This window comes from Oxyura jamaicensis, chromosome 21, assembly GCF_011077185.1.
Source record: "Oxyura jamaicensis isolate SHBP4307 breed ruddy duck chromosome 21, BPBGC_Ojam_1.0, whole genome shotgun sequence".
NCBI lineage: Eukaryota > Metazoa > Chordata > Aves > Anseriformes > Anatidae > Oxyura > Oxyura jamaicensis.
The window spans coordinates 5994767-6007024 of record NC_048913.1 but is presented as its reverse complement, the minus strand read 5'-3'; the positions used below and the strand labels follow the sequence as shown (position 1 = coordinate 6007024).

Here is a 12258-nt window from a genome sequence, read left to right as displayed (position 1 = left end):
TTAATCCTTTTTTGAAACTTGGGCAAGTAATAATCTACTAAACCACATATGTTATTAAGGGATGTTGTGAGTTTTAATCCGCGCTCTCATGGAAGCTAAATACACCAGTGTACCTCCTAGCTGGGTGGCAGCCTCTTCTGCTCCCTCGGTTTCTGTATCTTGGTGTCCTGCGGCGCTAGGACACCGGTCCATGAAGCATGGCAGCTGAAATACAAATTTGCTTCCTTTCTACTGACAGTGGTGGAGGAGGTAACCTCTGCAGAAGGATGGAGCAGACCTGTGGGAGAGGTTTTAACTTGGAGGAGAAAAACAAACAAACAAACACATAGCTAGGTTATTTATGAGGTTGGAATGCTTAGATTCCTGTATGCATTTTCAGAAAGAAAAGTGATTATGATACATTGTGAAAAACAAACAAACAAACCAGTGACAGTTCTTAATGATTAGTTCAGATTCTCATCAGGAACAAGAAGAGGGTCTTTTTAGAATTTCATCCTATTTTTCTCAAAGGTACTCTGAAGACACTTCGTCTTTATAGTTATTCAAATAAACAAACTGTCTCAGGTGTATGAATGGCCCTTTCTAAAGAAGAACAAGCCATTCTTCTGAGCCCAGAATTGGAGCTCTCGGGCTCTCAGAAATTAGCTCCTTTCTGGTCCAGCCTGCTCCTCAGAAAAAAATAGATAATTTCACCAAATAAGTGCAAAAGAGGGAAAGAAGTTTGCCCAGGGATGCAAAACGAGTTAGTGAAAAACTTTGTGATTGTGGATTGCACAGTGTTTTCCAAGACTAACTCTATTACATAAACAATTCAGGAATTGAGTTGGGTTGTTCTATACAGCATCATTTGCTGGAAGATTACTTCACAGTAAAGCGAAGTTGCCTTGGTGAAAGCAGGTAGTGGAAAGTTGGAGCCATCTTTTGGGTCTCCTCTCTCAAGTACTAAAACATTTCCTCAGATTGAACTGGGGGCTTTTGTGTTCCAATACCTGCCAAAGGGGTGGTTTTGACTACAGAGGGAAAACAGGAAATGACTTGAAAATTAGAAAATCTTGCAGAAAACAGTTTTTATGCTTCTGAACAAATATTGCAGGGTTTACAGCTGCCCCCAGGGTACCAAAACAGGAAATTCAGCAACAGAAAAGGACTGTATCTTTCTAGTAAGAGTGGCTTTGTAAAGGATATCAAATTGTATGCTTAATTTACACTTTTTGAGTGTGTATTTTATGCAAGGGTAAGGGTAAGAGTATACTAAGAGTATGCTTGGTTATGTTCCCATCTCATGGACTTACTTGCATGAAAGCAGATTCTTAGAAGGCTTCTGCAGGAGTGTGGAGCCTTACAATCAGAAATGTATTTTACCTTCCCTTAGTCACAAACTGAAGTCCATCAGATCTCTTCACTGATTTGTATTGGCCTTAAATAGCCGTAGCTTTGTGGTAGCTTTTGGGTTTGGGTCACTGTGCTTCTAGTTTCCGATTTCTGAAAATGCATTTGGTGTGCAAGACCTGAGAGTACAGATTGGCCTGTATTTAGCCTTCAAAATAGAAATCCAGACATTTTCCATCAAGCATCTGTCAGGGAATGGGAGAACTGGAAGATGCTACTTTCACACTATTTACATTTCAGGCAGCCTTTCCTGCCTGACAAGGACACCACTTCTAATAGGAAGTCAGAGCTGTGGCTGACATAAAACAGCATAATTCAGCGTTTGAAAAGTGAAATGTGTCCTGTAGGTTATTCTCAGTTTTTTGTTAGTATTAACATAAACTCATAAATATTCACTTTATGCAACGGTTTTTAAGATTTGTTGACCATTTGTGTTCCTGTGAAATATTATGTGCACGGGTGGGAGCACCGCTGTCAGATGTAGAGAAGAGAGATTATTGAATCATAAAATCCTAACAGGACTTGAAGTTGGAGATCCTAAGCTAGACTGAGGGACAGTCATCGGTCAGTTGTCGAGATGGGGCTAGATTTGAGCTATATTACTTAGCAAAAATCAGTACACACAGGTTTTCACCAACAAATGCTCCAGCCTATGGGGCATATAGGCAAGAGGAACTATTTCATCATCTGATAAATGGGCACACACGGAGCCAGTGCCCCTAGGAAATAAAGCAGTCGGTGGAGAGTTGGTCAGTCCAGCAATGGCTCAGGTAAGATGTGCTGGGAGAAGGAAATGGCAGCAAGGTCTCCACGTAACAGTTTTAGGTAACAGCAAGTTGGTCTGTATATAACGTCAACGCTTTATGGTGCTTCAGAGTCTGTGCCTTGAAGTGGCTTTATTTCCTGCTTTTATAAGTTCAAAACTGTCATTGTTTTTCATTCATAGTGTAAAGCTTTTCATTAGAAGCAGATGAATTTGGACCTGTTTAACAGAAAGGCACACCAGCAGCTGTCTCTACGTGACCGAGTGGCATGACTCAGAGTTAAATGCGGAATGCCCACTCTTTGCTACTTTTAAACCTGTGGATGACCACCATGTATTTAAACCAAAAAATTATGAGGTTGACGTAGGTTTTCTTAGGTCAAGAGTGTTCTTTTAACTAGGACACTTAAATAAGGAAAGCAACACAGCAGTGGAGCCAGAAGAACTTTACATTTAAAAATAATAATAATAATAATCTGTGAGTTTTTCTTTATACTTCCAAAACCTTTCACAGCATCTATAGTGAGTTTATACTGATAAAGCAAACATCTGTCATTAGGGATTTCCATGTCCTGACTTTTTTTTTAAATGTGTTGTGTCTGAGTGCTGAAAATACACCGAGCAATGCTGTGGCCCAAAGCGTGGCTGCGACCACGCTGCACAAACTTGTCCCCGTGTTCTCCAAAGCCACACCGTGCCCCAGCGGTCAGGACGCCAGCTGCCCACGCTGCTTCGGTACGGGGCAGGATTTGCCGGGGTTTGCAAGGAGATGGATGGACTAAGTCACAAACAGTGTATGGGTGCAGTCAGTTTTTCTGCAAATGAGGAATTGTCACCTTGAATGAACTTGTCCTGCAGAAGAAATGAGATGCACGTGGCTGAACGCATGAGAAATGCTCCCCCCGTTATGGTCCATGGCAAAATTCTCGCTCCAACTCTGTTTTTAGGGAGGAATCCCAAGTAAAGTAATGTGGTTTCTTTTCCTTTTTGTATACAAAGCATGTTCCCAAGAACAAGCAGCTTTATGAAGGGACTGGAAAGACGAACAAAAGCTGGTGGGAAGAGAATAGCTGTGTTTCACGTGAGAGGGACGGAGGCTGGGGACAGAGAAGTAGGCTGCATGCGGGGATGTGTACAGATGGCTGTGGGGAGGGGGCTGTAGGTAAGATGTCCTGCAGCGGCCTTTCCTGGCTCCGGCACATTTCATAGAACTGGGATTTACCTGCAAATAGCATCTCTAAGTGAGCGGCCAGAACGAGGCCGGCTACTTGGTACTCTGCAGCCACCAGAGGGAGCGAGATGCTCGCTGGTGGGGTTTTGTGCACAGCTCTCCCTGCAGGGCTGGACCCCGCCACTTCCCAGCGCCTCAGAGGAAACCGAGCAGACAAATGTGCTTCCAAACAAGTCAGGCTTTGAGCTGCAATTGCTTTACCACATTTTCAAGCAGCAGTGTGTTTTTCCACACTGGCTGCATGTCCAAATGGGTATGAAAATACATGCTTCAGTGGCGGGTTCGGTGGTGGATGCAAGGCACAGACCTTTCAGCGGTAGCAGCCACGGGTTTTCTTGAAGTGACAGCTGTTGGAGTGACCCCAGTTCACCTTCTAACTGGCAACCAAATTCAACAGATAGAGTGATTTGAAGAATTTTAAGGAGCAAAGCATACCTCAGATGAAAACAAACCTAAGCACTGAAGTCGGGGAGCTGGGGGAATCACAAATGCTTCAGCTATTTTGCAAAATCTGGATTCTTTCACACTATTTCACTGACATGGTCAAATATTATTGAATAATCTCCTAAAATGAAATCCTACAGCAAAGAATTGGTCTCACCTGCAACACCTAATGCTTTGTCTACAAGAAATACTAGACTGATAGTGTTGCTTTAAAAATATTTCTGCTAAATGTTTAGAATATTCATTCACTTTATTTTTCGGGAAAAGAATCCATTATGTCTAATAGCAAGGGAAGCAAGAACAACAAATACCAAAAATCTAATGAATGCTCATCATAGCTAAAACAATGACTGGGTTCAGGGCTTGGTTACTCTCTGAACTATGCTATAAATCACTTCTGTCTGGATAAAATGAAATGATGACTTGAGAATGTGTAGAGGGGAGGAGTCCCAGTCTGTGCCGAGGGTGGACCTAGAGGGGTGCAACTGAACTTGAATTCACAAAGAGAGAACTTATCTTTGCATTACTCAAGCCCTTACGAGATCCCTTTTTGTGATATTAGCTTGTCAGTAGTAACTCACGGGAGGGAAGGGAAGGCAATTCAAATGCAGGATTTTCCTATCTAATGGGTAAGTTAATTCATGCTTTAAATTAGGAAATAAATGTTTTATGCTTTGCTCTGTACTTGCAAGATTTGTCTTGCATCAGCCAATTCTAGGACACAAAGGAGAACGAGGTAGTTGCTCTCTTGGAGGCCTGCTTCGATAGCCCCAAGTCACCTACACGTGTCTTCAGATCAAGGTGCTATTGTATTCTTCAAATTTAAATATTTTAAATTCCATGCCTTTTAAAATGGGAACTCTGAAAACTTTGCAGGTGAATATCATCTATCTGTAAAGGTCCATCCAGCTGGGTTTAATTCATTCAGTATGAAGCAGTGGGGAAGTAAAGCACTGAGCACTTCTGTGACCTCGGGGGTTACACAGTAGATCAGGGGCGTAAATAAGAACAGCAGATTTTGCCTTCAGTGCCAACACTGCCTCTATTCTATAAATTATTTCATTCAATATAAGGAGTGAATTAAGAGTTTTTTCTTTACTAGAGTGTTAATCTCTTCTTGGTTTCACTGAATTAGAGGATCATGAATCATGTGTTTGTGGGCGTAGGCAGCTGTACACCAAGTACAACACAAAGAATATTAACAATTTTAATAGCCTGCAAGCAATAACGGTAATATAGCACCTTTCATAGAAAAAGAAATTGTTTCTCAGAATAAGGGTCCTTTGGAACTTATTTGGAGTGTGATTACTTCTAAATCAAGGGATTTAGATCCATTTGTCGTATGCCCTATATAGCACATAACTCTTGTAGCAGTTCTATACATTCCCCTGTTTAAAAAGGAGAAACTGAGGCACCGAGGTATTACATAAGTATGAGTAAAAGTAAAATGATTTTTTTTTTCATCAGAGCATGTATCAAGGGAGTTTGACCTGTGTTTTATTAAAATGTGAAATATTTTTGCATGAAACTATGCACATCAATCTTCCAGAAAGCTTATCAGGAGCTCTGGGAGTTCTTAGGCTCAGCAGTTGCAGTCCTCTCTCACTTAGAAGGCAAGAGTGAAGGTGTGCCCCACGTCAGCAGGCAGTGCACAACATGGTATTTTAAGAGTAGCATGGGACTGCTCTGTGACAGAACTATAAGTTGTCTGCTCGACTGCACGATGCCAAATAGCCGTGCTATCAGTGACAGTCCTTCAGTATACTTTACTATCTGACAAGGCTAAAAGCAAACTAAAAATCAATAGTGCTTTCTCTGACGTTTGCATTAACTTACCCTTTGCAGATTTAATGATTTCTCTGAGCATTAAAAGTCCGTCTAGAATGATTTATCTCTTCGTACTCCAAAAGCAGTCATTGCAACACTTCACAATGGTTCAGCCTGTGGCTGTATTCCTTTTGCCATCCCACAGAACAGTGCACAGTATTTGCTTGGAAATGCAGCCAGAAGAGAAGATAGTCTTGATGTGCAACTTCCGATACTTTTGGAGTGAAAAGTCACCTTTTAGGGGATCCAACACCAACAATATAACAAAGTCATTTTAAATGTAGTGGCCCTCCCACCAGAGCCAAAATCTATCATTGTTTCTATATTCTATTCTGTCTATATCAAAAACTAAATTGAAGCCTTTCATTGCATGCTTAGATAAGATCATTCTGAGTGAATGATCTTATGTTTTAGGAGATGACTTTTCGGAAGATTAAATGTTACATGGAAAATGTGAGAATTAACAGAGGAAATCCCTGGTTAAAAACTGAAAGCATTTTTAACAAAGAAATCAGAAATGAGCAGTTGAAGTTACTTTTTCGGTTTTATGTTTTTGTTGAAAGAGTTTTCTTGGACACTTTCAGCTTCTCTATTTTTAGTCTGCAGCCATTCCATTTTCCCTAAAAATACCTTTGCTTATAGCATAGCCTGAGAAAATGGAGTGTATAGAACATTCCGTGTGTTACCACGTGGGCAATATTTTTACCATGTTCATCTTCTGTGCCATTAACTTTCTGAACAATTTACAAGAGCCTAAAGCAAACATACTTTTTCTTCTTGGTTCCATTAACTTTGAAATTTAAGAGACTTCACTTATTCCATTTTTGGAGATTGGTTTATTTATTTATTTTTTATTAACAAAGAAGAACTTGATGTAGGACAATCCCAAAGATTCTGAACACAGTCTGAATACTGCTAACTGATGCCCACTGACTTCACTGCATTACCCAGGGAGCTTGACTTTCTTTTGGTGATGTTTCTCAGCTTTAATATCTGAAACGTGACAACCTCAAAAGCTGTAGAAGCAGATGTGTGAAGGAGTTCATCCAAACATTCATCATAGATCCAAACAGATACGCCTCCTGACAGAGGTACCTTTGCACAACAGTGGCAGGGGACACTGGGGGCTGGACCTGTGCAGCCAAATACTGAAACAGCTCCGTCTCCCAGTACAAAGAGTCCTACCAAAGTTGTAGTATCTAAAACTCCGATGTACCACTGCAGTGTCAATATTTAGGCTGGAGGAAGTTGTGCTGGGCATTAGCTGTGCTAATGCACCACTTCAAACTGTACTCAAATTCTAGAGGTTATGTCTGATATCGCCGAGTACCAGAGGAGTACCTCCAGTTCGTTCTCACTGAGATACGTGATTTCTGAAGCAATTAGGAAAACTAGTCATTGTAATGATCAGCATTGGTTATCGACACACTTTTAAAAAGCAAATCCAGCGGCAGTGTTACAAGGCTCCAAATATTTCCCTTTGGGGGACTGCTGCACTCGCTGATATAATTCCACCTGACATTTTTCCCATCTTATTAACAAGGCGAGTGAAATGTCAGAAGCCATTAAGTCAAACTGTGCTGCATTCCCTAAGGACACCACACTTCTCTATAGCCAGAGAAACTTGTAAGAGGGTAGAAAGATCGCTTTAGAGTGAATGACCGGGATCACTTACCATGAACGGGACTGTGGATATTTTACAGGAGATTGGTTTCTGTAATGAATTTTTGTCATCCTGCAAATGTTCTTTGCATACAGTAAAGCGTACAGACCTTTTCAGCATATACTTCATACCTAAAAGGTGAAAACAAGTCCTTTGCATCAGAGGAGATTTTACCCCATTGGTTCAAGGATCTTTGTCAACATTTTGTTTCATTCTGCTCTTCATATGGGTGTGAAACAACTCGGTACTGCTTGAATTTACAAAGGGGGTTGCCTTTGTTTAATGCAGGATTGAAAAGGCTGACTGATCTGACCACAAAGAGAGCTCCACAGAGAAAGTGTTAGGGCCTAACTTACAGTTGTTTCCACTAGACTGCCCCACTCTGGTTTTCCATTTTTAATTTGAAAAAGAATAAAAAGGAAGGAACTACATGCACATTCAGATATGGGCTTGTACACACAAACTTAACTTGTCGCTATTTTCATTTGAACACAGTGCAAGATTCTAGTCTTCCTTTTTATGCCTCAAGTCCTGAGCTATCTATCATTCCTTGTCCCTTTGTGCTCGTTAATGCTGTCTGGTTCCAGGGCAGAGATGAATGCATTTTGGGGAGTAATTAGTTTTGCAGGTAGCCAGTTGTTCAGAAGTAACCTGTAGGATGGGGAGTACCACGATTGCCGTGATGGTGTACGTAATTTAATGAGGCTGCGATGTACTTCAAAGGACAATTCTCAAATGTACTGTCTGACCTTTTAAGCATTTAGTTATATTTTCTGTGAGGTATTTTTATGGTAAAGAACAGCAGAGGGGTTTAATAATTATTTCCATTATCTCTGTCACTCATCAGATACTTGGAATTTCCACCGACAAAAACCCTTCCTTCAAATTTACATCCTTGGAGTGTGTGCAGCAACAGTCAGCGTGGTAGGTGGGTGAAGGGCAACGATTACCAATGGCTGTCTTGTGGTTTTGTCTCTGCAGGAAAAAAAAAAAATAATAATTAAAAAAAATCTAGGTTGTTTTTCCCATTGTGTTCAGCTTGTATCACATCAAATAAGCTAGTAAAGCCCAGCAAAGCAGCCTGTAACATCTTCGTGGCCTCCCTTATCAAAGCAGCCTAAGGAGTCATTAAAACACCTTCATGTCCAGTTAAGTTCGCTGTGCCCTTGTTTGTAAGTTGTTTTCTTGCTGGGTATGTATTTGGTATCAATTTGCATTAAGTCCTTGCAAGTACACAGTCTTCTTTGGTCTGGAAAGGACATTCAGCCCATTAGTACCCATTAATATTACAAAGTTAGCAGCAAAATGAATGTGGGTCATTTTTATTTTTATTTTATTTTATTTTTTACTCTCTTACGGGTAAAATGAACTGGAGGGGTTTTATATTCAAAAACTACGTGTGTATAAACATTAGCTGTCAGTTGTTTTGGTTGCTGTATGCCTTCTTGCCGCTGTTGAATCTGGCCAGATAAACAGTGTTTGAGAAGAAATCTGTGTCCAGCTGTACTTGCAACTTTCTTACATGTAAGAAGAGCCATTCTGGGTCATGCCAAGGATGAATCTAGTCCCAAATCTATCTCATACCTAGTGGGTACAGAGCATATCCGTTTGACAGCTTAGGAGAATTCTCACTTTTAGTTGCCTTTAATTTGCTTTCCAGCTGTGCTAGTACTGGGCTGGAACAAAACTACGTAGAGGACGAGCAGCTGACAACAGTGGCTGGATACCAACTGCTTCCTGGGGGAGAAGGGAAACATAATTAACAGTGGTTCTTCTGTGAGTGCTTATGGTGACTGTAAATGGTTGATAATAAGGTAGTGACCACGTGTCTGAGAAAGCCATGTCAGCCCTAGAGCAGCTGATGGAAGCGGTCTGATGGGTTTAGGCTGCTCTCATTTGGCTGTTGAACTGCAGTGTCTCAAGTTTTCAAATTCAATCACTGCTGCTGTCATGCTGATTAATTTTGATGTGATTTCCCTCCCAGTTGCATGGCAGCAGCAACAGCAGCAGCGGGCAGGTATAATACAAGCTTCAGTTCACAGTTTCTATTATTCTTTTGTAAGACAAAGGAATATATCCCTCTTCCTCTTTCGCTTTTTCAGTCCATTTTAGATGCAAGATCAGAGGGAAAAATGTCCAAAGGTGCCCCCTGGCTGCATTCATAAAAACCCGTCTGGTCATAGCAGGGGGAGGTATTTCTCAGAGGAATAATGTGCTGAAGCCAAGATGGTAAATATCAGAATAAAAATGGGATTCTCTTTCAGAGATGTTGTTCGCCACTTGATTTCAGTGTTTGATTGATTAACTTACTGTTAGTCATTCAAGTCTGAACACTGGTTCACGTGACACATGGCTTATGTAGGTAATTAGGAAACCCCTCTGCAATCGTTGTGTGCAGCCTGGGACACGACGTGTACCTCAACTCAGTGAGGCATAAGCCCGGGATAACAACTTGCGTTCACAGAGAACTATGCTTAATTAGCTGCTCACAAACATGAATGAGGATGGACAATTTTCTGTTTCATTCTCTTGTAAGTAATGATTTCTTATGATATCTGAGTCCTTCATGTGTGTCTGGACTGTGATTGCTCTTTCTTTTTAATTCCATTGTTCAAGCTGTTCTGGGAAGTTTTGAGCATTCTTAGGAGGAGAGCTCAAAGTTTCTTGGGGAAAGATGCTATTTCTTCCTGTACTAGGCAAAGAGTTTAATTATTTGTTTAGTTTTCTACTGTTTGCCACGTTATAAAACTGGCAGCACTCTAAAGGTCTGGGAGCATCATGGCTTGTCACTCTCTGTTTTATTTGAGTTTCTCTTAGTGATATCCTGAACAGAGAGTTAAAGGGATTGAAAGCCAGAGCTTTGTGACTTTAATCCAAAGCCTGCCTCCTGCTATGCTTATTCAAGTCACACAACTGAGAAGGGATGGGGGAAGACACTTTAATTTCCTCATCCTCCACAAAAGGATTTGACACAAAACCTCCTTGCTCATTTTCAAGGGTTAAGTGAGATGGATTTGCTCTTTCTACATGCACGTATACTTTATCATAAAGAATAACTTTCGTAGCTTCTGCCAGTTCCAGGACTGCAGTGTGCTAGATATTGTAAAGTAATTGAAAATAAAAATGAACAGGATAAAGTAGGGATGCTCACTAGTTCTCTGACTAGGAAATTGTTACCCTCTTTGTTTCATAAGCATGTGTTTTCATACTGATTGTGTCCCTCGCCTTGGGGGAGCCTTGGAAACAAGGATCATCACTAAAGAGCCGATAGCTGAGCTTTGATCCATGTGGAATCCCATCTGTGTGGAGAGAAGTGTATTTATTTATTCATGGCATCCCCACCTAATTGGGAAGTTTGTGCTTTTTAAAAGCTCTGTGAAGTAGAACTTAGTACTGGAAGTGCTTTTGGAACACAGGTAGGAAAGCTGTGACAGCTTTGCCTGGGAGCATTAAAGAAGCACATCTTAGAAACAAAGCTTTATTTCTGAGACTTCTCACTGGTGGAGCAGCTCTGTTATACATTAGTGTCAACTGAAGCCAAGCAGAAGCTCCTGATGTGTATTAGCTGCTGTGAAGTTCTTTACCTCCAGATTTGTTAAGTAAGTGCTTGTCTGCAATCTGGTGTCCCAGTTACTACAGCCAAAAGCTACGGCAGAGCATGCAGGTAGAATGACATTCCAATGCCAGGAGTTGCAGCAGGTAGTAGGTGTGTGATTCGGCTAAGGTGTCTCAGTGCAAGCAAGAACTAGAGGCTCGCTTTGTTCCCTGCATTTGCTTCCCTTCACAGATCCACGCATCAGTGAGGCTCGCTCTGTGCTGCTGCTGCTGTTTTAGCAAACACCTCTCTAAAGGGAGCACCTGCGAGAACACCACCACCAAAATTATGTATCTCGTTTTCCTGCTTGGAGTGATTGGGGTGTCTTTAGGAGGCCACTGGAACAGGAAGCAATGAAACTCAGGAACTACAGGAGTACGGTAAAACTCCCTGACAGCTTCTGGCAGGAGCCCACGATGGTTGTGGAGTGACCGCTGTCCCACAGGGCACAAGAGGGTGCTGTGCACTTAGCAGATAGCTGGCCAGGCCCTGTGTAGAGTAATACAGGTTACTGTATCTGAGTGATGCAAATAAAAGATTAAAGAAATAAAGCTTTACTATCTTATTAGGTAGAAAGCTTTTCAGAATCTCCTTTGTGCCAGCCAAAATTGCCTGAAATGTTTGCAAGTGAAAGAAGCTTCAAAAAGATTAAAGAGAATTTCTGATCTTTGAGGGAAACAGATGAGGTACGGAAATAAGCAGGAGCTAGGGAAAGAATGGAGCTACAACAGACAAACTGGAACAGGAAATGTTATACAGAGGAAGACAGGTCAGAGAGAAACTCAGAAATCTAAGCGGCAAGAGGAAGGTGTCAGACCCTGGCAGGTGGCCTGCGATGGCAGGCACTGCAGCTGGTCCCGTCTGGCAGAAGATCAGTGCTATGTGCTGGCACTGAAACGCTTGTTTGCCTGGATGCTCTGCGCCTGTTTGACAAGCCGGTGGGATACCTAACCCAAAATAATAATCTATAGCCTCCTACCAGCCCCTCCACAAACATCTCAGAAGGGAAAGCTCCACAGATACCGTGGAGAAATTGCAAACTGCATGCAAACTGCTGTGAAAATAGTGTTGCTTAGAGTGCTTCCCTTATACCAACAAGAATACACACAAACAGCTGAGAATGGAAACGTCCCTTTTGTACAGAAAGGAGCAGGAGCTGGAGCAAGGGCTGGAATTCAGGGAAGCTGAGTCCTGTTCCTACCTCTGCCACTAAGATGTTCTTGGATCTTTCACAAATCGTGCCTTTCTGTCTGGAGCCTCCCATCTGTGAAATAGGCGTAATAATGCTGAGACATCTTAGAAGAGAAAATGTCAGGGTCTGATTTCCTACATTTGATAGGAAAAAA

At 41.6% G+C, this 12258-nt stretch overlaps 1 protein-coding gene across 2 annotated transcripts in view; it reads left to right on the top strand.

Moving 5' to 3' along the window:
* The window catches only part of LRRC38 (leucine rich repeat containing 38), a 57735-nt gene that overhangs the window by 27012 nt on the left and 18465 nt on the right, over nucleotides 1-12258 (top strand). Inside the window, exon 3 of one of the 2 annotated variants that reach the window (XR_004755685.1) lies at nucleotides 8978-9093. The exons of the other annotated variant lie outside the window; for it this stretch is intronic. The gene's annotated coding sequence lies outside the window, so the exon portion shown is untranslated. The remainder of the gene's footprint in view (nucleotides 1-8977; nucleotides 9094-12258) is intronic. 2 annotated transcript variants of the gene reach the window in all.